The sequence below is a fragment of the Chrysemys picta genome, chromosome 1, assembly GCF_011386835.1.
Source record: "Chrysemys picta bellii isolate R12L10 chromosome 1, ASM1138683v2, whole genome shotgun sequence".
In the NCBI taxonomy this organism is placed as follows: domain Eukaryota; kingdom Metazoa; phylum Chordata; order Testudines; family Emydidae; genus Chrysemys; species Chrysemys picta.
Genome location: NC_088791.1, coordinates 203,001,907 through 203,029,853, shown reverse-complemented (window position 1 = coordinate 203,029,853; position 27,947 = coordinate 203,001,907). Strand labels below are relative to the sequence as shown.

Below are 27,947 nucleotides of genomic sequence, written 5' to 3'. Positions count from 1 at the left end.
CGGCGCTGTTCGCACAGCGGGTCACAATGGAACCCGAACGAGCCTAACCGACATGAAACGGCCGCGCAGCCGCCCGCCCCAGTGAGCGCGGCCCGGCCGCCCCGCGCCCCCTCCCCTTCCTCCCCCGCCCCGCGCGCCCCGAGGGGGCGGTGACAGCCGCCAGGCCTGCCCCGCCGTCGGGCTGAGTGACACACGGCGAGGGGGGGTCACGCTGTTTGGGTGGCGGGGCCGCCGTCGCGCTGAGTCGGAGTCTGCGCCGCTGGCCCAGCGCTGCCGGAGCCGCCATATTGCTCAGGACGTAGCGAGACGCCAGCGCCGGGAGCGAGGAACCGGCCGCGCCGCCGTGTCTGTTCTCCTCCGCCCCGTGCACGCAACGAGCGGCCAGTGCCCGGCCCCTCCCCCCGCCGAACCCAGGCCCCGGTGAGAGGCGCGGGGAGCGTGTGCGCCCCTCCCCCGGGTGTGTGTCTGAGCCCCGGACGGGGCGGAGCGTGCAGGCCCCGGCCAAGCCCCGGGCTGCCGGGCAGGAGCTGGTGACGCAGGAGAGACGCCCCGGCGCCGCTGCCGGAGGGAGCCAGGTGGCCAGGCCGGGATCCGAGTGCGGGCAGCTCCACACAGCGCCGCGGGGCCCGGGAACGGGCAGCCCCCTCCGCCCGCCGGCTCTACGCCGAGTATGACTCGCTGCCCTGCTGGCTGCCTGGGATGAGACAGCCCCCGGCGGCGCATCGTCTGCAGAAGCACCCAGGGGGGGAGCGGGCCGCGGCAGCAGCGGGAGAAGAGGACACCGTGCGGGGGTGAGCAGAGGCCGGGGCAGGGTGGCGAGGAGCGGTTCGTGTTGCAGCCGGTGGCCGCGCTGAGCGCAGGGAGGCGCAGGCTGAGCGGTCCGTGGCTCTGGGGGACGGGGCTCCCTGGGTGGGGTGGGGAGCCGGAGGCCGCTGTGTTATGGCTGTGGCGGGAGGGGAGGTGGCGGCGGCGCCGCCCCCGCAGCCCCCGGCGTGTGTCCGTGTCTCGCTGTGTTTTGGAGCGTCAAGGAAAATGGCTGACGGCGTCTCATCCCCTCTGCGTCCTGTGCGGGGCTGCGAGGCGGGCTGGAGGGAGCGCACCCACCCTGGCCCCTCGGGGAGTTTGTCCGCCGGGCGGCCCCTCCCTGGACTGCTGGGCTGAGAGGGGCTCCCCGCAGAGCTGCACCCGCTTTTCCCTCTCCCGAGTCTCGTTTCATTTCACACCAAGCGCCATTACTGAAGTAGAGTGATTGGAGCCGTGTAGGCCAGGGCTACGCCTGGAAATAAGGCCCTGCTCAGACTCTTCCCCCAAATCGGAGTGAAATCCAGCAGCACTAGCTCACTCCCACCCGCTGTAAGCGTTATTAACACGGGTGCAGGCGAAGTGTGTCTCTCCTGTAGCTCCCATTCCTAATAAAACTGTTTCTATGTGGAAAACGGCCTTCCCCCTTTATGCCCCTTTCTCTTTGGTTCACCCTGTTAGTTCTCCAAAATGACAACTTAAGACTTTCCAGTTGTTTCTTTTCACCAGTGTTAAAACTTTACTTTGAGATTAATAACTGAGGCAGGGCAATTGGGACATAATTTGTAACATCTAGGCCATCATTTCTTAATGACAATATAAAAGGTAATTGAGGAGATGACCACAGGAAGCGCCCCCCCCCCCCCCCCCCCAGTTATCTAACTACTATTCTACCTCACTTTTGGCACCATTGTCTGCTTACAGTGAGGATGTATATGAAAAATCCATACTAACAGTCTTTGTTATTGCCGGATAAACTTGTTTCTATATAAATGTCATAGAAATGTCCTAAGTTGTGAGGTGCCATATTTAATTTGATTATTGTTCAGGAATCAAGTTGTATATTGAATGATCATGTAGCAAAAATTAATTTATCAATATAAAAATGTGTGTAATTCTAATTAGAATTTTGAAAGGACTAAAATTCTTTATACAAATCAGGTGTTCAACAGCAGAGTCCAGGGAAGGGGTAGGGACGGTTTTATGGCCTGCAACATGCAGGGGGTCAGACCAGATGATCATAATGGTCCCTTCTGACCTTAAAGTCTATGAGTCTATGAGTGTATTATGGTTCTCTCAGGCGTGTTGATTTTGTCTGCAAATTGTTTTAAATCCTTGATCCTGATATTGGGTTCAGTGTGGGCGGACCTTTGCATCTGAGCAAAGACCCCTGAAGTCATTTTGGGTATGTGCAAGGATCTGCCCATATGGACCTAATTGGAGGATTGAGGCCTACATTTTTAAAACCTGGCTAATTTTATTTTTTATATAGCTATATCTATCTATCTATATATAGTGCTAAATATTCTAGGAACACTTGCTCTGGCAAACTGACTTGCAGGTTTGTGTGCCACTGGGCCTCTTATTATCCGTTTGCTAACTAACTACAGTTGTGCTGGGCTATGGGACTGGTGGTAAGTTTTGAGAGCACTGGGTCTTTGCTGATTAGCTAGCTGTAGTGGCATGTGTACCTTGAGAGGTTATGGGTAACAGATTAGCAGTTACCTACAAATTTCAAACTGCTAGCTACATCCTGGATCTTTTGGGTGCTGCTTATGATAAAATGGGAACATGTAGGATGAAGTCATCTATTTCAGCAAAATCAAACTGCTAGCTACATCCTGGATCTTTTGGGTGCTGCTTATGATAAAATGGGAACATGTAGGATGAAGTCATCTATTTCAGCAAAATTTTAATCCTACTGTACATTGATTTTGAGGTTTTTGTTAAACATGTAATGTTTATTTTCAAGGCAGCAGCACCATTTGTTTTCTCAAACTAGAAGAACACAGCAGTTTTCTCGGTTATATTTCTCAAACATTAAAATTATTTCCCTCAATTGCAGTATTTGGAGCAGGAGAGTAAAGTCCAGCTGCGCTGGGATGTCATGGATACTTAAAGATGGCTCTGAACAAAGACATAATCAGTATAATCTAGAATGAACTGCAGTGGAAGAACCTTGAACATCTAGTTATGTGAAAAAAGGCTCTAAGTTAAAAATAAACCCATAAGTTTGCATCACTTTTTCTTCTACTTTTTCAGTTTTACTTTATGCCCTTTCTATCATCATGCCTCTTCATATAGTCTTTTTAAAACATTTCCTTTAAGCAACCTCTGTCATTTTACTGTTTCCAGCCTGCTGCTTCATGTTTTGGTGAATTTACTCTTCTGGTGTTACTACTTCCTATTGAACTGACAGGAAGTGCTGCTTCTGTAGGTACCAATCAATAAGGGCAGTGGGAGCAGACCATGTGTGTCTTTTGCATCTTTAGACACCACCCCCTTTAGAAGTGTTTTGTTTCCTATATTAGTGCATTCATGTTTGAGGGTACCCCACAGTGTAAAGCAACCCCTGTTTCTATTAGAATCATAGAATATTAGGGTTGGAATAGAGATCTCAGGAGGTCATCTAGTCCAATCTCCTACTCAAAGCAGGACCAACACCAACTAAATCATCCCAGCTAGGGCTTTGTCAAGCCCTTATGTATCCAGTCTTGTCAGTTATGTATTGTATTGAAAATGCTGGAATTGTTTCAAAGAAAATGAGAAAAGATAAGTAAATAGCCACTTGAGGAACTAGAAATGCCACAGTAAAGAAACCACAGTAGTATTCTCCTGCAGAGGTTCTCAAGTTTAAATATGCAGTTCATTTAGGGCTTTTCAAAATGTCAGATCTTGAGTAAAACTGAATAAGAATTTTGTTGTATATCTAAAAGTTATTTTTATCACAGTCAACATCTACTTGATTATTGAGAAGTTTTCTTCAATAGTCATGGGAACCTTCCCCCCCCCCCCAATATACTCAACTGTATTTAAAGTATTATTAGAAATTAACAATTACGTGGATTTCAGGCAGTATAGCTATTTTTTCTGAAAAAGTGTTGGTTAGCTGATAAATAGAATTAAAAATTGCAGTATCATTTTGAAAACATTTTTACTGATAAACTTAAATCTAATTTAAAATTAAATTACTTCCTTCAGTCTCAAGCAACAGAGGTTCCTGTGGCACCTTTAAGACTAACAGAAGTATTGGGAGCATAAGCTTTCGTGGGTAAGAAGCTCACTTCTTCAGATGCAAGAGAAGTCTGTTATGATCATATTTTTAAGGAAGAAACAATGCTTTTATCTTTACTTGCATTCTAAGGAGCACTGAAATTATTGTGCAGAATCAGACCAGTGGTCTATCTGATCCAGTATCCTGTCACCGACAGGAGTCAAAACCAAATGTCTCCGATGAAGGTGTTAGAAACCCTAATGGGGAATAATTTGCACACAGGGAAAGTTTCCTCCTATCCCTAGTAGTTAGAGATTATAAACATGAGGGTTTGTCTCTTCCAAAACTCTTTAGTGTTTACTCTTATAATTTGGGATGCTACTGTTAACATCCAAGTGCTTAAGTGAAAATTCTTTCCGCTGTTCAAGAATCACTATTTTTCTAGGAACATCATGCTTTGGAAATATCTGCTCTTCTTAACCATTAATTTGATTATTGGGTGAATCCTTAATAGTTGTATTGCTCGTGTCATATTTGTTTTAAATTTAGGGGCAAAAGTTGTAGTTCAGGTGTATTATGTGAACTAAATTTGAGTGGTTGGACGTTATTTTAGTATCCTAGGAGATGGTATATCTTTTGCAAAAAATAATCTTATGTACCTATGGTACTGGGTTGTAGTCTTTCTCCTTTGTATTTTAGTCTGTCATCTAACATTATAATGTAATAATACACACAGACTTACTGAGGAAGCAGTAAGAGTTGCTACGCACAATGTACCTTACACAAATCCAGACACAAGAAAAAGTTAAGCCATCTAAAGCAGTGGTTCTTAAACTTTTGTATTGGTGGCCCCCTTCACATAGCCTCTGAGTGTGACCTCCCTTATAAACTAGAAACACTTATTAATATATTTAACACCATTATAAATGCTGGAGGCCAAGCGGGGTTTGGGGTGGAGGCTGACAGCTCGCAAGAAGAGGGAAGGTCCTCTCATGGATTGGTAACTGGTTAAAAGGAGACAAAGGGGAGGAATAAATGGTCAGTTTTCAGAATGGAGAGAGATAAATAGTGGTGTTCCCCAGGGGTCTGTATTGGGACCAGTCCTATTCAACATATTCATAAAGGATCTGGAAAAAGGGGTAGTGAGGTGGCAAAATTTGCAGATGGTACACAAGATAGTTAAATCCCAGGCAGACTGCAAAGAGCTACAAAAGGATCTCTCAAAACTGGGTGACTGGGCAACAAAATGGCAGATGAAATTCAATGTTGATAAATGGAAAGTAATACACATTGGAAAGCATAATCCCAACTATACGTATAAAATGATGGGGTCTAAATTAGCTGTTACCATTCAAGAAAGAGATCTTGGAGTCATTGTGGATAGTTCTCTGAAAACATCCACTCAATGTGCAGTGACAGTCAAAAAAGCGAACAGAATATTGGGCATCATTAAGAAAGGGATAGATAATAAGACAGAAATACAGAATCATGTTTTAACTTGGGTGGGACAATTTTGTTCTAACTAGGTCCTCTGATGCAGTTGTCTCTTAGTGTGGACAGGGTTTCTGCATTTGTCTATATGTCTTAATTTTACCCTCTCAGAACTTTGCTTGTGGAATCCCTGGGAGACTTCAGGGATTCCCCCACACCACATGCTTGTCATGCTTTTCCTGTAAGTAGAATAAATCTGGCTTAGTAACCTGCTGGATGATTTGTCAAGTTGGACGTCAGCAAAGGTATAAGACAGCTTGGGTACGAGCATCTAACATGGGGTGAGAGGAATAAATTAAAAAGGTGACAGCATTCCACAGTGGAATCTTTTTTTTAAAGGAAGTTGATTAACGCACCAAATTCCAGTTACGTTTTTCATTGTGAACTTTACTAATTCTTCTTTGTACAAAACAATTAATTTTACTCTTGTATTTCAGAAAGTTCAGGTCTGAGCTGCTGGATAGGAGTTGCTATCTTGTCTTCTGGTTATTGACACAAATGTTTGGGATGATAGTAGGAATTCAGACATTGATGGGATAAAACAAAAATCTTACATTTTCATACAAGCTTACTTTGGGGAAGTTCCTTGATTGTATGGGCTTCTTTTTCACTAGGTTCTGGACTGTTTTTCCAATGTACCTGAAGTGTAACAGACAACTGCATTTCTTGTAGACAAATGGTATCTTTTGCAACTAGTTGAATATAAACATTGATAGACCTGGAAAACTGTTTGTATTTACAAGTTGATCTAATATGACCTCCTTTGATGCACAAGGCATATATAGTAAAACCTGCCTGAGAGAGACCAGCTGTTATGAGCAACTTCTTGCAGAGGCCATGGAATATGACCACTGTCTGCTGTGCAAATTTTTGAAGAGAGACCACGTCTTACAAGTGACCACTTTTGCTAACTCAGATGAGTGGTCGCTCTTGGCAGGTTTTACTGTACTTTGCATTATAGATCCCCTAGGCACCGCAATCTTGCTGACACTTAAACAGATGCTTAACTTTATGCACATAGCTTCAGTAGGGCTGGAATAGAGTAAAGTACATGTATTTGCCGTATGGGAGCTTTAATATTCTAGGTCCGTGATTCTCAAACTTTTTGGGCTCAGGACCCATTTGTAAATTCTTACGGCTTATAGCGACCCAGTAAATAGTCTAGGGGTGGAGGCCCTAGGGCAGGGGTCCCCAACACGGTATGGGGCATCTGTGCGCTCGCATACTGGGCGGCGGACAAGCGTCTGCTGAAATGCCGCCGAGAAACAGTGCCATCCAGAGGCTTCGCCGCCGAAATTCGGCAGCATTTCGGCGGCGATGCCTCTGGATGACGCTGCTACTCAGCGGTATTTCAGCGGCGACGCCTATTGACGTTGCCGCTTGTCGGCGGCATTTTGGCGGATGCTCATCCGCCGCCATGGTCCTCCGTGGCTCATCATCTGGCGCCTGCCAGACAAAAAAAGGTTGGGGACCACTGCCCTAGGGTAATTTTAGTCAGATCCTGCCCCTGGGGGTGAGAGGGTGGTCTTGCCAGCACTCACCCCTCAGTGGCGGCTCCTCCAGCCCCTGTGCTGTGAGGCTGGTTGGGCTGGACTTGGCTTGGCTCTCTGCTCTGGGTGTTGCAACCTCTGGGGTTGCAGTGCCACTCAGGTTTGGCCCCGCCCACCTAACTGGATCAATTTTGTATGAGTGGAGTTGTGACCTGGCTCATGGGCTTGCAGTGCCACTCATTCATATTTGGCCTACCTGGACTCCTGTCGTCATGATGCCTGGACCAAAGCTGAGTGGTGGTGAGATAACAGAGGTTGCGGTGCCTGGAGCAGGGAGACGAGCCTGGCCAGCCCTGTGGGACAGGAGCTGCCATGTGACCCTTTGAAACGTTCTGGATACCCAATTTTGGGTTTCGAACAGGGATTATCAACCCATGGGTCTCGGTAACTGTAAAACAGCAAAAGGGTGTGTGTGGGTGGGAGGGGAGGGCTGAACCTCATTAGACTTTCAGATTCTTTAGAAATGTGTAGAATTATCTTGAAATAAGATCCCTCTTTTATCAAAGACAGAATTTTTGAGGTGGGTTACCCTCAACACTGTGACACAGTATAGAAGTTCTAGAAATGTTGGTTGGACTTTAGGTTATTGATCCTTTTGTACTAGAAATTAAACCGCTTAGAAGTCTGTGGAGGGGAAGCCTCTCTTAAAAATTTCTTTACTGCTTTTCCATAATAGCAGTGTAAATTATACAATGAGAAATGTTACTATCGAAAGATATTGGCATCTCAGTATGTTTTTTTTTATATACTAGTGGTTATTTTTTCTAGTTTCTGTTGTACCAATAAAATATTTAGCATATTTTAAACAAGTTTCATCAAACTAAGTCCATCCATGATTTTTAACTTAATAAAAGAAAGAAAAAGGGATTATTGGAAGATTTGATTTAGTCTATCCTTTTACAGGGTTTGGGGTGTGAAAACACATTAGCCTAAAATTTTGTTAAAGCTTGGAATCCTAGATTTAGGCTATTGATGTTTTATTTGTCATTTGCAAGAGTGAAGAAAGTGTTAGTCATTCATGAGTTGAACCTTCCTTTGTATCCAGTTCTGGTAGGTGTTTGGTTGTGATAATTTTCAGTGATAATTTTCAGTCATTTAAAAACTGGCATAGTCCCAGAAAATATAGACAATCTGGAGCTTGGCTGGAAATAGGATAGCTTTGTCCAGAAAAATCAGTGATTTGATCTGCTGTTTTAAGCACAAATTCTGCACAGATCTCCATATGGGTGGATCCCTGTGGCATGTGATTAACTTCAGTGGAACCTTAAATTTCAAAATGCTAGTTCTTGCATTTTAACTTACATTTTTCTTTAAATTTATTATCTTTTCTGACAGTAATGCTTAAAAATTGTTTCTGAGCAGGGTAAAGTGTTACTGTCAGTTTTCGTTAATACCTCAGATGGCTCTTGTACTTTTTTCCATGGTCCCTGCAGAGGTGGATTAAGATATATTAGGGTCCTGGGCACAAAGAACATTTGGGCTTCCCACATGCCCCCCGCCATTCCTTCCCTTCCCCTTGATGGCCCTGGAAGCTGGGCCATGGTATGAGCTTCCCAGGGAGCCTGGGCCACCGTGGGGAGCCCTAGACCCTCCACCTGCCCCTGGGGGCAGGGACAAGGTCTTGGGGTTGTTCTTGGGCCCCCTGACCCACAGCCTAAAGTAGGTGCAGGGTCTGGGACTCCCCACAGCTGCCCAGGCTCCCTGGGCAGCTCTTACCACAGCCTAGGGAAGTGGCTCTCAAACTGTGGGGCATGCTCCCATAGGGAGGCATGGAGGAACGTTTGGTGGGATGCAGCAGGGCCCAGCCCTACCCCCAGCTCCACTCGGTCCCCACCCCAGCCCTGTCCCTAGGCCCAGCTCTGGCTCTGCTCCTGGCCACCCTGCCACTCTCAGCCACTGACTGCGGGTCCCAGCCCTGGCTCCCAGGGATGAGGGGGCGGACTGGGTAAGGGGGAGGTGTGACCGAAAAAGTTTCGGGACCCCTAGCCTAGGATGACCATACTTCCCATTTTGGTCCCAGATGTCCCAACTTTTTTTGGCAAAACTGGGCATTTGCTCTTGTCAGCTGATCACCAGTGTTACTAAGACAATTATTTCTCATACTAGCTACTTAAGCTGTCAAACTGCCAAGGCCATGTCCCCCCCCCCCCAAGTCTCACACCATGTCCATTTTTCTTTTTCTTTCCCTGTGTTATACTCTATCTCCATCACTATTTTTTCTCCCCTCTTTCTCTCCTCTCCCCACATCTGGTCAGAGCAGGGCTTAGCTGTGGTTTCCAAAATGGTGGGGAGCAAGGTTTGTCCTTGCCTGTTTGCACTAAATTATGTTCAACGCCAGTTCAGCTGCCACTGTTACTGACATTTGTTGTCATCAGAGGGTAATTTTCTTGGTGTAGACAAGGCTTATAATGTTGACTCCTTCTGTGACATCGGGTAAACGATTAATTCCTTTACCTTAGCTTTCGTGTCTGTAAAACTGGGAAAATATGGCTTGGAATTTTGGTCAGTATGAAAGACGGGAAGAGAGAGGCACCGGCTGGGGTCCCAAACAAGACCTTTGTTGAGAAGTCCCGCCAGCAGTTGCCGAGATTACTTCCAAGATGCTTTGACCTTGCTCAGAGGCTCCATCTTTAATAGCCTCTTGCTAGTAGATGTTTGAATTTGAAGATCCTCTTCCTTGTATGTTGGAAGGGGGAGATTTTTTTTTCTTTTCTCCATCTTTGCCAGCACTCCAGTCCCGATGTCTTCTGACTTTGAGTGACGGTCTTTACTAGTGTTCTCCTGCCCAAGAGTCTTGGCTGGTATTGCTTGGTAGGAGGATGCAGAGATGTCTCCTAGTAGATCCCTGGCTTGGCCTCCACTTTTTTATATTGTTTCCTCTTGGATAGTGCTTGCTTCTGCTGTTGCTTACAACTTCCCCCATAACAGCAAGTTTCATTGCTGCCTAGGGATAGCTGAAAAGCAGTAGTGAAAATGACCAAAAACTTGTTAATTTCACTGTGTTCCTCCTTGACAATGCAGTGAGTAATAGCAGAAGCTGTCTGAATACTCAGACTGCATTGCTTCATCCTCAGTTCACACTTGGAAGGTTTTTATATAACTGTATGGAGTGGGGACTTAATTTTTAAAACATGAAAGGTTAGATTCTACAGAAATTGAGCTTAGATCTCCCTTCCCCACTTCCAAGTCACTAGGGAAAGCATCTCCCCAGAAGTGAATAGATTTTTTTTTCTTTTCTCCCAACCCCAAGCATAATACTTCTCACATGGATGATGATTAATTAATATTTGTAAAGTGTTTTGAAGTTCACAATTATATTTTATTCTTGAGACACTTTTCTTCCAAAGCTTGCAGTTTGCATAGTTGGGTTATCTCTGTTTCACAGGTGGGAGAGCTGAGACAAAGAGATGCTATGTAACTTGTCTATTGTTAAACAGCAAATTATTGTCTGTTGGACCTAGAGAACTCTGGTCTCTTGACTCTGAGCCTGTGCTGTATCACTAGATTACAGTTGCTCTCTAGGTGGATATAAGACACGCAGCCTGATTTTTTTCAGAGGTGAAGAGCGACTACGTCTCTTCTTGAGTTCAGTGAGATTGCCAAGCACCTCTGAAAATCAGGCTAATGTGAGCTGAATACTGGTGTGTGAAGTGTATAGTCAGGAACGGATCTCAGCTTCCGCTTCTTACTATGCCAGCTGACTTTAGGATAACTGCAATGATTTAAGTATTTAAAAAAAGACTTTACAGTTTAAAATTGTTTAAATTCTAAATGAAAATTGCTGCTCAGAAGTCAGAATTCTTCCTCAGTCCAACATTTTTTTTTTTTTAGTCTAATCTGGTAGTGATGTGTTTGGTAACAGAACAATAAGAACTAATATCTAGTTCAAAGTAATATGATTCATTTGGGAAAATTCTTATCTGTTAATGTTGGTGCTGTTTTGGCTTATTTAAAAAAAGTCACATTTTACCTGAGAACTTTTAGTCCTTCAGTTTTATGGGTGTTAATTTTGTGGAGCAAACCACATGTATAACTCTCTGTTTTTTGTGTTTTCAACTTTGACTCTTAAGTCAAAAATGATTGTGTTGTACAGAAACTGAGCTAGTCAGTGTCTTCCAAGAGGAACAAATACCTAATAAATATACCTTTTTTTCAATCAGTCGTCTTAATTTTGGTCGGTAGGAGCTGCTCATGTTTACTTTTACAGTAACTCTTACAATCTAAATTAATCTCTCTCCAGCCAGATTTAGTATAAACTGTTCCTAAACTTCAGGTCTGCTCATCAAGACTGCACAACTTGGTGCTGAAGTTTAGGGATGTGTTCACTATGAAGATGCTTGATCTTTATATACATAGTCTAATACAGTAGTTCTTAAACTTTGGGCCACTTGCTGCAAAAATCAGCACACAGTTGTGGCCCATGTAACATACTCAGGGCCAAGTGGGTAGTGTGGATACGGCCCACATAACACACAGAGCTGAATGTGCGGCCCCCCATGGAAAATAGGGTGAGAACCACTGATCTAATTTTACAGTTTTTGCTCACTTGTGAGGCTTGCAAAAAAAGATAATTGGGGTCCTGTGAGTCCAGGGGTTCTCAAATTTTTGTATTGGTGACCCCTTTCACACAACAAGCCTATGAGTACAAACTCCCCCCCCCATAAATTAAAAACACTTTTTTTAATCATAAACACTATTATAAATGCTGGAGGCAAAGCGGGGTTTAGGGGTGGAGGCTGAGAGCCATTCAGTTTGAGAACACCTGTGTTAGTACAGTAGAGACCCATTTATGTGCGGATGTCAGGAGTCCAGCCGTCACGACTGTGGGTTAAGAGGGCCATGCTGAAAAAAGTGTCTATGATTCACTTAGAAAAAAAGCCGTTATTTTCTGCTCTTTCATGCTCACATTTTTTTCTTTCTTATGAAGTCTGTCATTCGCTGCAGATGAATGATTTCGTTATTTTCCGCGTTTTGCTCCTCCATAAATCTTACAACAGTTTCTACAGCACTAAGAGCTCTGTGGGCGAAATTTTGACCTTTTCAACTACATCCTCGTCGTCGTTGTCATTTAGGCCTGCATTATTAGAATTCTCGCCATCACTTTCGTGGTCCGCCATAGCCTCGCAGCCTGTTCAGAATTTCTGTCTGAGGAAGAAATATTAAGTTGGGCAATCTTCATCCATCTCCAGCCACTCAGTTATGATTTCCGACGCCGTATCCAAACTAAAATCTTTTATCATTTGAAAGAGAAGTTTAGCTTTATCCTCTTTTGTCTGCGTGCGTGTTTGTAGGACGTCTTCTTCCGAAAATCCTTCGAAGTCTGGCTCTGAATCAGTGCCACTGCTGGAATTTTCTGTGTCTGAGCCGTCTTTGACAGAAAAGGTATCACCGAGAGCCTTCATCCAGCAGTTTTCAATGGACTTCTGTTTTACTCCGATCCAAGCTTTTTTAACTAAATAAATAATTTCCTTCATGTTTAACTGTTTCAGGAATTCGGAAATGCCTGAAGACGTGCATGACACGATCGCTGAAATCAGCTCCCTTTGATGATTGTTTTTAAAATTCTGAATAATACCCTGGTCTAAAGGTTGAATTTTTGATGTTGTGTTGAATGGTAGGTATAGCACTCACATTTTTCCATCGCTCGATATCAGTGATTCGGCTGGAGGATGGGCTGGACAATTGTCAAGTAGCAAAAGTGCTTTGGCTTCGAGTTTCTTCGACCGCAGATGCTTACGAATAGCTGGAACAAAGCTGTTGTGGAACCAGTCATCGAAAATGTCTCGTCATCCAAGCATTTTTGCTGTTAGCGTATATTACTGGCAGTTTGGCTCTATTGAGGTGATTAAAGCAGCGAGGGTTATGAAAGCAGCCAACGAGAAGAGGGGTAAGCTTATGGCTGCCCGCCTTATTACTACAAAAAAGAAGAGTCACACGATCTTTTATCTTTTTAAATCCAGCTGTTTTCTGTGTCTCGTAATTAAAGACTGAAGTCTTATCAGGTAGCAGTTTTGCAAATAAAGCTGTTTCATCACAATTATAAAGTTTTTCATGGTAGTCTTCATTTTGTAAAATAGATTTTAACTCGGCAGGAAACGCGTTCGCGGCCGATTCATCAGCTGATTGGCTTTCTCCAGAAATGGATACCTGCGCTATGCTATGACACTTTTTAAAACTACTTATAAACCCCTTGCTGGCTTGGAATGATTCATCCTCCATTAAATTTCTAAATTTTGTCGCTTGGGCTTGAAGAATTGGCCCACTTAGCGGCATTCCTTTCAGCCTTTCCTGAGCAAACCACGTGCACGTGGCCTTGTATGTTGTGGGTTTTGCTGAATAGCGCGCACGTTTTTGCGTAAGTCCCACGGCAGAATCAATATTTTGTACAAAGCCATTCAGTTTAGATTAGTTTTTTTAGCCATCCTAAATTGCCGGAGAGTAGATTCGGCAATCCCAATATCTTTTGAAACTTTGGCCTGGGTTTCTCTGCTATTTACTCAAACTGTTGCAGCAAGCTTTTCTTCTACAGTGTAGGAATGCTGACACTTGCCCTCTGCCATTATATTAGGCCTACGGTTAAAATTTTCTAATGTAGTATATATATTCCTATATAACTACTATATATTATATATCTCTCTAGTGTGACAATGACTAAACGTGCGTGATACTACTTTACCAATATCGGTAAAGACGTACAACACGTTTCTGCTCTGCACTTCCCGTCAGTTTCTATGTCAGTGAGTTAGTGAGCAAATCTGTAGTGCTACATAGCAAGTTCCTGGACCGCGTGTTAACAAGTCTCGCATGTTAAATAGGTAGCACTGGGAGGCATGGCGCTACTGCGCTATAAGCGGATTCGCGCGTAAACAGGTCGGTACTGTATGATTTTGAAAACTGGCACAATAGCTATAGGAAAAAAGTTTTAGAAAACTAGTTTTCTTTTTCTTTTTTTTTAAACAAGCCATGGCTATAACTTTTTCTTTTTAGGTGCCTATAGAAGAATCAAGTTACTTTTTTATTTAATCATATCTAAACTGTTTAGTTACGCTGTTAATTTTTTTAAGTTTAAGGAATAGTAAAAATTGAATTCTATATGGATCTGATAGAATTACTGTGAAGTCTTTAATTTGAGAGACAAGGTGGGTGAGGTAATATCTTTTATTGGATCAACTTCTGTTGGTAAGAGAGAGGAGCTTTTGAGCTACACAGAGGTGGTCCTCAGGTCTGGGAAACTTACTGAAAACATGGTCTTACAGTGGAAACTTACTCAGTGTCATAGCTAACTATCATTGTTCATTTTCTCCCTCACTGCCTTTGAGGTTTTTCCTTCTTCCATTTGGTCCATTGTCTTTTTTTCTCCCTTTCTGTCACAGAAAATTGTGGGTTTTTTGTTGTTGTTGTTTTTTTTTTTTTAATTAACCAAAGCATCAGATTCTTTTGCTTTTTTCTTCCAATTTTACCACTTTTAACCTGGGGTCTTCCTTTGCTCTTATTCACTTGTTTTTCTCTGTGCTCTCTCATCCTTGTATTTTTCTCATGTGGGCTGGGCTGGGCAGGGCTCTTGGCCGTAGGGTTAGTGGGCAAGGCCAGGTGGGTTCGTGGGGGTCATGTCCCAGGAGTCTACCCTGCTCCCCAGTGCGGCTCTGGCTCCAAGTGGTCTCTGCTGCCTGCCACCTGTAGGGCCCCACCTACCTCCCTAGGGTCGAACCATTGGGACAGGTGCAGAGGCTGGTCTGGTCTTGGCCAGTGGGGGGAAGGGGAGGAAGCGCGGGGGGCTCAGCCAAGCCCCACCAGGCAAGTGGGTCCTGAGGGAGCCCAACCCAGGCAGGCCCTGCTCCCACTCTGACCTGGCTGATTGCGCCACTCCTGAGGGGCTGGAGCAATCCCCGTCCTGGGACTGGCTCTGGCCATGCTGCTGGCTCAGCCCGGCAGACACAATCACCTGCCAGTGGGGCCAGTGAGTGCAGCAGGGTGTGGAGGAGTGGGTCTCTGGAGGGTTTGTGGGGGGGGGGTTGCTGGGTAGTGAGGGGGTGGGGACGCTGGGCAGTGGGGGAGGTTTGTTTTGGGGCACTGGGAGGGTCTTTGGGTGGGGGCGGTGGATGGCAGTGGTGTGCAGGGTGCTGTGTGGTTGTGGGGGGATAGGGGTGTGCAGGGGTCTCAGCAGTGGGATGCTGGGCATAGGGGTTGGGAGGTGCTGGGCAGGGGGCAGTGTGGCGCGGCATGGGCCCATCCCCAAGGGGAAGGGGCACACCAGCAGGATAGTGTCGGATGGGCCCGTGTGCATCTGGTAGCTGCCAGTTTGTAAACTGTTCCCTCGTGCTGGGTTGGGCAGAGTGGGGCTGCCCCAGTGTGCTGTACCCCTTTGCCTCTGACCGGCCCCTCGTTCCGGAGACTGGCCTCTTTGGCCTTGACTACTGCACCCTCATTCCCCTCAAATTTATTCAAAATAATGCTGCTAAGATCATTTTCTGGCTTGTCATTCTGACCACATCATCCACCTCTTTCATTTCCTCTGGCTCCCTCTTAACCACTGTATCAAACACACACATTTCTTGTCTTTATGTTCCAAGACCCTTCCCAGTTTAATCCCACACTACTTTAGTTGATTTGGTAACTTTTCATGACATCAACTCCTGCCTTCTCTCTACCAACATTCCCAGTCTTTACCATGTACCAGCCAGTTCCTTTCCCTTTTATGTTCTCTCTTATGCTATCCTTATGCATGGGGAAAATTCCCTAATACAATGACCACTTCCTTATCCTAAGCTTTATTTATTTCACACCATCCAAACTCAGCACTGAATACAGAATTAATTTTTCATGAGCTTCTCTGTGGCAGTCTTACCTTAACATCTATGTGCTTCATAAGCATTAATGAATTTAATTTCACAAGGTGAGGAGGCAGTGTTCTCACCATTTTACAGATAGGGAATTGAGTCACAAAGAGTTCAAGGGCAAAATTGTCAAGTGTTACTAATATTGGGTCCACAACTTGAGGTGCCTAGGGTCTGATTTTTCAGAGTATTTAGCATTTTTAGAGCCCTTCATGCATTTAAAACACAGCTCCCATTGACTTAACTTACAATTGAGAGAGTGCCACTTGTGCAAATTAGGCCCCTGGTATCTCAAGATAGGGATCTAGAAAATGAGGAACATGCAGTTAGTTGCCACCTGTGGGAAATTTTAGTTTGCGACTTACCAAGCAATGCATAGGAACGTTGTGCCAGAGACAGGAATAGAATCCAATTCTCCAGAGTGACATTCAGCTCCCTTGACTACAAGACCTTCCTTTCTCTTTTTACAATCCCCTGCCTCACTCAGTACACACCTTTCAGCTTCTTCAATAGTTGAGGCAAGGATCCTGCAGACATCAGCCTCATTCACCAAACAGCCCTGAACCCGGTCTACCCTATGAACTGAATGAGGTGTAGTGGTCCTGTGGAAAAAATTGTGTGACTTTGTAACTACAGATTGTATCAAAATGCATACATAAGGGGGACAAAAGTAACTTTGCCCATACAACCTTAATCTTGCCATTTAATTTTTTTAAGGCTTTATTTTGTAACATTAATGTTCTTTTAATGTAGTTTTTGTAATCTGTAATTTCCTGATTTTTTGACAAGCCAATAAAGAAATCTGAAATTCATCATAAGAAACTATATTGAGCTCCACATTGGTCATCAGAAGAGGGAGACCTTTTTAAATCCACAGCATAGCCCTTAACCACATGAGCTAACAGCAGCCTTCAACTGCTAGCAATTATTCTGTCTTTTCTGTGGATCTGTCAGTTAGAAGGGAATGCTGACACACTTTGCCCACGAGTTTCACATTCATTTAGTAGACAACAAAGGAATGTTGAGACTCAGGAATAATGGTTTCAGTTCCAGGTTCTGGAGGGGAATGTGCTCTGCTGCTTATCAACTCTTCTGGCCCTGCCCCCTCTGCTTTGATTCCTCAACTCCCCCTCCCGCCCGGACTCCTCTCTGTCCCCCGCTACTGCTCATCATCAGCTCTCTGCTTCTCACCTCTCTGCATTCAAGTCAGACTGCATCCTACTCCATGCTGCCCTAGGTGCCAGCAGGAGGAACATTGAAAACATAGGGGGAATGTACCTGTTTGTCAGTTCCTGTGCCTGGAATAGCACTTGCTGGAAAAGTCCTCTTCAGCCATGGGTTTGGCGCATGCTCAGTCACTTTTTGGGGTTGTAGTATGTTCAGGCAGATCAGATCATTAGTTGTGTGGAGTAGAGCATTTTAATGCAGACAGGATTTTCAAAGATTTTTAGCTGTGAGTTAACAAACCTCTATAGAGTTTGTGTGAACTGATATTTCTCTTCTCCTCCTCCCTCTCCCTCTTCTCCCCCCCCCCCCCCCGGAAGCTAGAGCTTTTAAACGAAGTGGTTGTAAGAGTTTTTGGAACATGGACAAAACATTTTTCACTAACCTTTTTTTCTTAAAAACCATTTTAGTTGAAACATTACAGAAATCTTCAGGCTGAGGCAGATGCCCGATGTGTAAAATTTCAGCCCAAGTGGTTGAAGTTTTACAGTTAAAGCTACTGAAAACAGTGTCTTATAATGAAAAGTAAGGCAGCCTTACCTATAGTCATAATTACCAGCTGCTTCTGTAATTGATGAGAGACTTTAAATTGTGCTTGATGATGAGCATCCTTGCTCCTGCACTGGATTCATCTCTTGCTATCAGTTAGTAAAATGAAAAATAGAGTATAAAAAACACTGCAGTGCTGGATAGAGCCAGTACCACTAGAAGAGGAAAAGAGTGTTGAATTTAGAAAGCATTTAAAAGAAAATAGTTCGATTTTGTTAAATCCTCAACCTGTCAAGATTCAAGAATGAAATTAAAAAGTTGCCTCTATTTTCCCTGTTAGTATAACAGTGTTGCTGACTATCAGAGCATGTGGATCACTGCTATACAAGTTCTGTACCACTTGCAGCTAGCCTGCAGCAAGTTATTTGGTTACGTAGTTTGGGGGGGATAGCTTATAGTCCATAATTGAGAGAAATATAGTGTAGAATTCTCACTTTGTTCGAAGTATTTTTTAAAATATACTTTTAAGGAAAATTTAAATGCTTCCCAATATAACTTATTTAGAAGAAAAGTCTGAAGTGGGACACCATCATCCTGTGTTGTTCTAGCGCCATGGCAGTGCTTTTAATATTGCCCATCTCAAGCTATATCTTCACTTAAAATTCTACAGCACACAGCTGTAGCGCTTCAGTGTAGACAGTTGTCATAGTGATGGGAGGGGTCCCCCATCACTGTAGTTAATCCACCTCCCCCAAGAGGCGGTAGCTAGGTTGACAGAAGAATTCTTCTGTTAGTTTAGTGCTGTCTACGCTGGGAGTTCAGTTGGTATAGGTACGTCTCTCGGGGTGGATTTTTCAGACCCTTCAGAGACCGCTATGCTGATGGAAGTTCTCAGTGTAGACTGGCCTTAACAGAACTCCTATGGAGAGGTAGGAGTGCACATGGTGCTAATGCTTAGGTGTAGTTTCACACAGAACTGCATGAGTGAAATTTATGGCTGGCGGTATAGGAATATTTATTACTGATCGGTCACTTTAAAAAAAAAATATGGGTGAATGTCTTTTAAATGAAGACACCTTCAATGTGTACAATATATTGGACTTATTAAAAATCTTTATCTGCACGCTGTGCAGATGCATAATCAGCTGTGAATGAGAACACATTTTAGTACCACCATTGAGTGAGCTTGGGAAATACTGCCATGTTTTCCCTTCCCTCAATCAAGAAGAAGCCTAAAGAGCCTAGAAGAGTCCACTGGGATGTGTGAGCCCTCTCAATGAGAAGCCAAGCTTAAGAAGCCCAGCAGGCCAGGTGAGCCTCTTTGAGAGGTAGCCAGACCCATAATAGATGTATTCATATGCCCCTGAAGGGAAAGTGGGACTAAGGAGCCCAGAGAGTGTGCATGGTTACCTTTTGAATATCTGCAAAATCTACTGTGTGGTGTCTAATAGGTGGAGCTCAGAATAATGCCCCAGTACCATTTTTGACTCTGATCCCTAACCAAAATGTAGTTTGCTAATGTGTAATTTCAAAAGTTAGCTAATTTGTAAATTATTAACATGACACTGGAATGTAGACTCCTGCAAGCATAGTGTAAAACGTTAAACAGATCACTGAAGACCTAAGAGTGCTGCCTTTATAAAAAAAAAAAAAAAAAAAGTTTCTGGCTCATTTCTTTGCAAAGGCAGACCTCAAAATATAATCCCATCTCTGGGCTTATCAGTGTGGAGTAGGGAACGCTCTAGCTTTACCCCTTCTGCCAACTTCATTATGTCCAAAGGACTGACAGTCTCCTCCTAAAGTCTGCAGCTAAGAGGGAAATGGGGCTTGCAGGACCAGGGTGTAGGGGAAGAACTTTCCTACATCTCCCAAGGATCACTGAGGGTTTGGCACCTACATCCTAAAACCAGACCTGTGGTTGCACTTCTTAAGCAAGGCATTCAAATGGCCTTAATTCGGGTTTGAGAATTAGGAACTTGTCTATCCATAGGTTTGTGATCACACAGATGGGATGTCTTAATCTTAATTGAATAGTGGTTAGACTGCTTAGTGTCTTCTTTTACAGTCATACACATCTCTCTCTGGGCTTAGCTACACTTGCGAGTTAGAGCCCATTAAAGCAGCCCCGGGTGCCCTAGCTCACTACCCGTCCACACTGGCAAGGCATGTAGAGTACTCTGACTCCAGGGCTAGAGCACTCTTGGTACTCCACCTCGGCGAGAAGATTAATGCTTGGTGCGCATTGGCTGAAATGCCCGGGCGTCAGTGTGAAGGAGGTGTTGCATTACTGCACTCTGATCAGCCCCTGGAAACGTCCCATAATCCCCTTAAGTCAAGTGGCCACTCTTGTCAATGTTTTGGAATCACCGCAGGAATGCGGATGTGCCCTTTGAAAGCTGTGTTTCTGACAGCCGGCATCTGCTCCGAGGCAAAGCAACCATTACTGTGGAATGCTGTGTGTGTGTGTGTGTGAGAGAGAGGTGGGGAGGAGGGGGGATCTGCTGCTGTCTGAACTTACAAGACAGCATGCTGACATGCTCTTAGCCCCTCAAAAATCCACTCTCTCCCCCACATACAGACAACACACTCCACCCCACCCTGCCCGTTTGAAATGCACAGTTGCAGCCACTTGCATGCTGGGGGATAGCTACCACAATGCACTGCTCTCTGTGGTCATTTTAAGAGCTGCTAATGTGGCCACGCCAGTGTGCTTGCCGCTGTCAGTGTGGACAGATTGCAGCGCTTTCCCTACTGTGCTCTACGAAGGCTGGTTTAACTCAAAGCACTCTACATCTGCAAGTGTAGGCATGCCTCTCCTTCCCCCCTCCCCCAATTTTAAAAAGTACTTAATAGAAGGATAGCAACATGAAGGCAATCATTCTTCATTAAGGGTCCAATCCTGCCAGATGCTGAGGACACTCATCTTAGTAGGATGTGATCAGCACCTTACAGGATTGAGCCCCATGATTCAATGTGCCATCCAGTTGGCCAAGTGTCAGGCAGAGAGGTAGCGTGTCTCCATATATAAACTTTGTATACCCAGATGATGTTAGCTCTTACTAAAGAGAGCAAAAGTTAGTGTGGTAACAAAGCAGTACGTCCAGTATCAGATGTGTGTATGAAATAAATGATAAAACCAGTGTTCTGTGATGCACAGTTTTGGTACTCTACACGTAAAGAAGGGAAGGTGATAGGCTGGCTTCTCGGGACAGAATTACCATAGTTTGGGTGCCTTGCTTTGAAAAGCGCAACTTCCTACAGCCATAAAAGGAGACTCCATGCTCTGAAATGATCAGTGATATTGCTGTTGTTGACTTAGTCCATGCTGGGTTGTCTCCATTCAGTGGGACAGTCGCTTTCCTGAAATGACAAATTAGTGGACTTGCAAAAAGGGTGTGTGGGGGAAATAAAACTTGGTGAAATTCCCTACTAATTATTAGGTGACTCTGCTGCTACTATAAATGGGTGGGGAGATGGATGTCTGTTGTTTAAGGTAATGTGATTATTGAAACTTTTTTTTCCCCTAGAGTCGGAGGTCCCCTCCAATTTATTCAGGAATGTTTAAGGAAACTAACTTTTGTATTTCACCTTTAAATAGTCATCCAGCATTTTTATGGATTTATCAAAATGTGTTCATTTTTATTAGTTATTTGTATAACTGTAGTGCCTAGGTGCTTTAGTCATGGATTAGAACCTGCTGTGGTAGATGCTGTACAAACACAAAACAAAAAGACACTCCCTGCCCCAAAGAATTTGCAATCTAAAACAAAAGGCAACAGATTGATTGACAGATGAGGGAATACAAGGAAATAATGAAACAATATTGGTCAGTATGATAAGCTGCTGGTGTGTTGAGCATACTGCCTAACTGTTAAGTTTTTTGGAAGCATAACAGCAAAGTTTTGAGGGTTTTCAAGGTGGATAATGAGGTAGCTTTGTGGATGTTTACAGTGAGCTTGTCCCAAGTTTAAAGGGACGCATGGGAGAAAACATGAAGTTGCTTGTTGGAAAATTTTAAGAAGTGGGTGATGGAGGTTGGCATCATGGCCAAATGGATATAACAGTCCACATCTCAATAGTGAATGAGATGTTAGGGAGGGGATAGACCTTGAAGGGTCTCGAAAGTGAAGACCATCAGCTTATGTTTGAAGTGATAGAGAAGGGGGACCCGGCGGAGAGATTTGAAGAGGAATAGCATTGCCAAAGTGATGGGCTGAGAGATGGTCTTTGCAGCAGCATTCTGAAAGGATATGAGTGGTGCAAGATTCCGTTTGTCAAGGCCAGAGAGAAGGATGTTGCAGTAATTGAGATGTGAGCTCTGATTGTTTCAGCTGTGTGGATGGATAAGAAAGGTCATCTCTTAGAGAGACTATGCGGAAAAGAATTGGCAAGACTTAGACGAAGCCTGGATGTGAGGACTTGGAGAGGTTCAAGCTGAAGATGATGCCCAGGTTACAGACTTGAGTGACTGGCGGGATCAGACCAATGGTCCGTCTAGCTCAGTATCCTGTCTTCCAACAGTGGCCAGTGCCAGATGCTTCAGAGGGAATGAACAGAGGGCAATCATTGAGTGTCACATCCTCTGTTGTCCAGTCCCAGCTTCTGGCAGTCAGAAGTTTAGGAACACCCGTGGCATGGGGTAGCATCCCTGAATCATCTTGGCTAATAACCATTGATGAACCTCTTCTCCATAAATTTATCTAAATCTTTTTTTGAACCCAGTTATACTTTTGGCCTTCACAACATTCCCTGGCAATGAGTTCTACATGTTGACTGTGTGTTGTGTAAAGAAGCACTTCCTCATTTGTTTTAAACCTGCTGCCTATTAATTTCATTGGGTGACCCTAGTTTTTGTTATGTGAAGGAGTAAATAACACTTCCTGATTCACTTTCTCCACACCATTCATGAGTTTATAGACCTCTATCACATCCTCCCTTAGGTTTTTTTATAAGATGAACTGTCCCAGTCTTTTTAACCTCTCCTCATATCAAAGCTATGCCAACCCCCTAATAATTTTTGTTGTCCTTCTCTATACTGTTTCCAGTTTGAGGTGGGGTGACCAGAACTGCAAGCAGTATTTAAGATGTGAATGTACCATGGATTTATATAGTGGCATCATATTTCTGTTTTCTTATCTATCCCTGTCCTAAAGGTTCCTGAACATAGTTAACTTTTTTGACTGCTACTGCATGTTGAGTGGTTGTTTTCAGAGAACTATCCACAATAACTGCAAGATCTTTCTTTAGTGATGGCAGCTAATTTAGACCCTATTATTTTATATGTGTAATTGGGATTATTTTCCAGTGTGCATTACTTTGCGCTTATCAACATTGTATTTCATCTGCCATTTTGTTGTCCAGTCACCCAGTTTAATGAGATTCCTTTGTAACTTTTCGTGGTGATCTTAACTATCTTGGACTTCACTATCTTGGCTAATGTAGTCACATTTATTCACCTAAATTTAGGTTATTGCTGATTATGCACTATATGTATCTTATGACTTTTAAAACAAACTTGTATTTTGGATAATCTAAGCACTATACCCATGTGTACAGACGCTCGTTTCTTAACCTGTGTATTATATAATTTTTTAACATTAGCTTTAATACAGTTTATCTGCAAACTTTTCCATCTCACTGATTACCGCTCTTTTCATCGAATTTATGAATATACTGAACAACACATTGCCAGTACAGATACTTGGGGGACCCTGCTATTTACCTCTTTCATTGTAAAAACTGACCGTTTATTTCCTGTCTTTTAGCCAGTTACTGATCTATAAAAGATCTTACCTCCTATTCCATGTTTGCTCAAGAGTCTTCAGTGTGGGACCTTCTCAAAGACTTTGTGACAGTCCAAGTACACTATATCAAGTGGATCACCCTTATCCACGTGCTTGCTGACACGCTCAAATAATTCTAATAAATTGGTGAGGCATGATTTCCCTTTACAAAAGCAGTGTTGACTCTTCCCCAGCATATCATGTTCATCTATGTTGCCTGATAATTCTATTCTGTACTATAGTTTCAACCAGTTTGCATAGTATTGAAGTTAGGTTTACTGGCCTGTAATTGTCAAGATTGCCTCTGGGGCCTTTTTTAAAAAGTCAGCATTACATTGACTATCCTCCAGTCGTCTAGTACAGAGTCTGATTTATGCAATACGTTACATACCACAGTTGGTAGTTCTGTAATTTCATGAGAGTTCCTTCAGAATTCTTGGGTGAGTACCATCTGGTCCTCATGATTTATTACTGTTTAATTTATCAGTTTGTTCCCAAACCATCTCTATTGACACATCAATCTGAGACAGTTGTTCAGATTTGTTACCTAAAAAGAATGGCTCAGGTATGGGAATCTCCCTCACATCCTCTGCAGTGAAGACAGATGCAAAGAATTTATTTAGCTTCTCTGCAATGGCCCTGTCTTTCTTGAGTGCTCCTAATCATCTTTTGGTCCCCTGATTGTTTGGCAGGCTTCCTGCTTTTGGTGTATTTCTGATGATGGTGGTATCCTGTGTGTGTGTGTGTGTGTGTGTGAGAGAGAGAGAGAGAGGAGGTAGTTGGGAGGTCTTGTGGAAGCTGTGGAAAATTAGGAGCGTTCTTTTAACTATTTTTAGCTTTAGGAGATGGCTAGACATCCACAAGGAGATGTCAGATTAACGTGAGACAGGTCTGGAGTAGAGCGGTAGATCTGTAAATTATCAGCATAAAGGTGGAAGTTTAATTTGTGTTTGTAGGTGAGATTACCCAGGAATAAGGTGCATAGGGCGAAGAGATGGGGACCAAAGACAGAGCCTTGTGGAAACTCCGAGATGGCATCCCGCTTTCCGACTCTCAGATGTTTGGCTGGCTGACTTTTGTTCATATGCTCAAGGTCTAACTGATCACAGTATGTGGGTTCAGGAAGGAATTTTCCCTGAGGCCAGATTGGCATGACCTTGCTGATGGAGTTTGCTTTTCTCGCAGCTTGTGGTGCGGGTCACTTGCTGGGAACATGTGGGTATATCTCACTTAATTAGTTCCCAGCCATTGCAGGGCCCTCAGGCATTGGTGCACCACAGTCCCTCCTAGTCTCTGCCTGTAGCACAATAATAGTTTAGTCTCCTGTGAGCAGTAATATTTTTGTCTAATTTTGTTTGTTGTGGCTTAGTGTGCGGGTGCTGGGTGGCGTTGGTGGCCTCTGATATATCTGAGGAGGTCAGATTAGATCATCTGATGGTCCCTTAAACTCTTGGCCTTAAACTCTTATGACCTCCACAGAAAGTTGGAGGGTGGATGAAGAGGATACTCTGAAAGACGCAATGTAGGAGCAATTAGAGCGATAGGAGGAGAACCATGAGAGGACAGAGAAACCAAGGGACCATGGTTGAGTGTCAGCACCAGCTGACCGGTCAAGGAGGATGAGGATGGAGTACTAGTTCTGAGTTTGAGGACAGTGGTCCCAAAACTATGGAGCGTGCCCCCCCAGGGGGACATGGAGGAATGTTCGAGGAGCCGTGGCCTGGGCCAGCCCCCATGGGAGCTAGGAAGAGGTCATTAGAGACTTTGGCAAGAACAATTTCAGTGGAGTGCCAGGGGCGGAATCCACAGTGGAGAGCATCTAGGATAGAACTAAAGGAGAGGAACTCCTGACAGCTATTGTAAAGAGCATGTTCAGTGAGCTTAGATATGAAAGGAAGAAGGGGTTGTACCTGAAGAGGCAAGTAGGATAAGGGTGGGTTTTTTAAGATGGAAGCATGATTGTGTTGCGATGGGAAAGAGCCAGAAGAGAGTGTGATAAGGAGAACAGTAAGGGAGGGGATGAGAGTAGGCACGAGGGAGATCAGGAGTTGGAATGGGGGTACTGAGGCAAATGGAGGGGTTAGAGGAGGCGAGCAGACAAGAAACTTTGTGATGGGGAAAGGAAGGGGAAAGGGAAGGCAAGCTGAGGGGAGGGCGAAGGTTATCTTGTGTTCTTCCAAGAGAAAACTGACAAGATGCTGTGCAGAGAGAGAAGTGGAGACAGGAGGAGGAGAGGGTTTGGGGAATGAGTTACAGGTGATGAAAAGGCATTAAATTTTAGTCAACATTAAAATGAACAGTCTAAGGTTCTTGTGACCAGTTTTGAACAAAATGCAAAACATTTGCAATAAAATAACATAATGGCCAAGCAAAAGCATCAGTGGTAACTTGGATGTACAGTAACTCCTCACTTGTCGTTGTCCCGATTAACGTTGTTTCATTGCTATGTCGCTGATCTATTAGAGAACATACCCGTTTAAAGTTGTACAGTGCTCCCTTATAACTTGGAGCTGCCTGCTTTGTCCACTGCTTGCAGGAAGAGCAGCCCATTGGAGCTAGCTGGTGCGGGCTTGGAACCAGGGTGGGCTTGCAGTCCCCCTATCATCTCCCCTAAGTTCCCTGTGCGGCCGCTTGCCCAGCAGGCTATCAAGTGCCGGGCAGTTCAGGCATCCATTCTCCCACTGCCCTCTGTCTTGGATAGGGTGACCAGATCACTGACATGAAATATCGGGGGGAGGGGGAGGGGGATGGCGGAGGGAAAAAAAAAAAACCACCAAAAAAATAAAGTTTAAAAAAAAAAAAAAAAAAAAGGCCGTTTTGCAGGTGCTGGGGGAATTAGCAGGCCCCGGCAGCGCCGCGGTCACATGCAGCGTGTCCCGCCGCCCCGTGGGGAAGGAGCCGCTGGAGCACAGCCGAGTGGGAGAGGCGCGGGGCTCCAGACCCCGGCAGCAGCGGGGGAGAGCGGCTCAGGGCTGCGCGAGTGGCCACGTAAAGTTTATCGGCTGGGGAGGGGCACCCCGGCCAGCTCCTCGCCCTGCCCTGTAGGGGGGTAGCGTCCCCGCCCCGCGCCAGCATGTTTCGCCGGCTGCCACAGGCCAGGTAAGGAGCCGAGTCTCCCTGCCCCGGCTCCTCAGCTGAGCGGCATTCCTCCTCCCTCCCAGGCTTGCAGCTGTAATGCTGGCGCAAGCCTGGAGGGAGGGCGTGGTGACCGGCTTCCAGTTCCTGGAGCTGGAAGCACCAGGTGGGCAGGCAAGGGGGCTGCTCCCCAGGAGGGAGATGGGGGGGAGAGGGGCTCAGCTGAGGAGCCAGGACGGGGGGGGGGGGAGGGACTCGGCTCCTTACCATCCCCCTACAGGGGTGAGGACCGGCCGGGGTCCACCCTGAGCTGATAAACTTTACATGGGCACTCGTGTGGCCCCGAGCTGCTCTCCCCCACCGCTGCTGGGGTCCAGAGCCCCGTAGCCCCGTCTCCCTCCTGAGGGAGCAGCCCCCTTGCCCGCCCGGTGCCTGTACTCACCAGCTCCAGGAACTGGAAGCCGGCCACCACTCCCTCCCTCCCCTCCCTTCCTCCCTCCCAGGCATGCCGCCATTACAGCGGCAAGTCTGGGAGGGAGGAGGAATGCCATCTGCTTGGGGAAGAGGCGGGGCCAGGGCGGGGATTTGGGGAGGGAGCCAATGGGGGAAGGAGGAGGTGGGGTGGGGGTGGGGCAAGAGCCCTTCCGGGAGGGCAAAATTGCTTGTTTGTCCAGTGTCCCGACCACACATCGGTCGGGACGTGGGACAAACAAGCAAATATCGGGATAGTCCCGATAATATTGGGACATCTGGTCACCCTAAAGGAGCTGCTCTCTGGAGCTTCCTGCTTGCTGTGCAGGGGGAAGAGGAGTGCTGTCATCAGGGTGTCCCCGCTCCTGTACCCCATCTCCACAGAGCAGGGTGGGGACGTGACAGGGCTCAGGACTGAGGGAGCTTGCTGGCACAGTAGCTGCTGTCTCAACTCGCTGATCTACTTAAAAAGGCAGTGTGCTCAGAGTGCGGTCAGCATACTTAAAGGGGCAATGCGTGTCTGTCTGTCTGTCTGTCTCTCTCTCTCTCTCTCTCTCTCTCTCTCTCTCACGTACGTATGTATGTATGTTGGAAAGCGGAGGGAGTGGTGTGCTCCAGTGGGATAGCCTGGGTTGTTCTTTACGTTGTTTCCGCAGGTGGGATATTTTCCAGTTTGCAGCCACTGCCATGCGTCTATTGTGTCTCCTTTCACCATTTGTGCTGCCTTGTAGAGTGTGAGGCTACATTAACAACATGTTAACTAACCCTTGAGGGCTCAGCCGAGTGCTAGTTCATCATGTAACAGCAAGGCATTCCCTGGGAAGTATCACACCCTCTAACTCCACCACCTCAACCAAGCTTCACAATCATTATTGCTGTGTACAGTATTACATTGTTTGTTTAAAACATATACTGTGTGTGTGTATATCTCTCTCTCTTTTCTCTGGTAAAAAATATTTCCCTGGAACCTAACCCCTCCATTTACATTAATTCTTATGGGGAAATTGGATTAGCT

The 27,947-nt window shown here is 45.1% G+C and overlaps 1 protein-coding gene across 6 annotated transcripts in view; it reads left to right on the top strand.

Moving 5' to 3' along the window:
* The first annotated feature begins 510 nt into the window (after positions 1 to 510).
* Positions 511 to 27,947, top strand: part of USP9X (ubiquitin specific peptidase 9 X-linked) — a 214,754-nt gene continuing 187,317 nt past the window's right edge. For all 6 annotated transcript variants that reach the window (XM_065578842.1, XM_065578850.1, XM_005301756.5 and 3 more), the window contains exon 1: positions 511 to 791. The gene's annotated coding sequence lies outside the window, so the exon portion shown is untranslated. The remainder of the gene's footprint in view (positions 792 to 27,947) is intronic.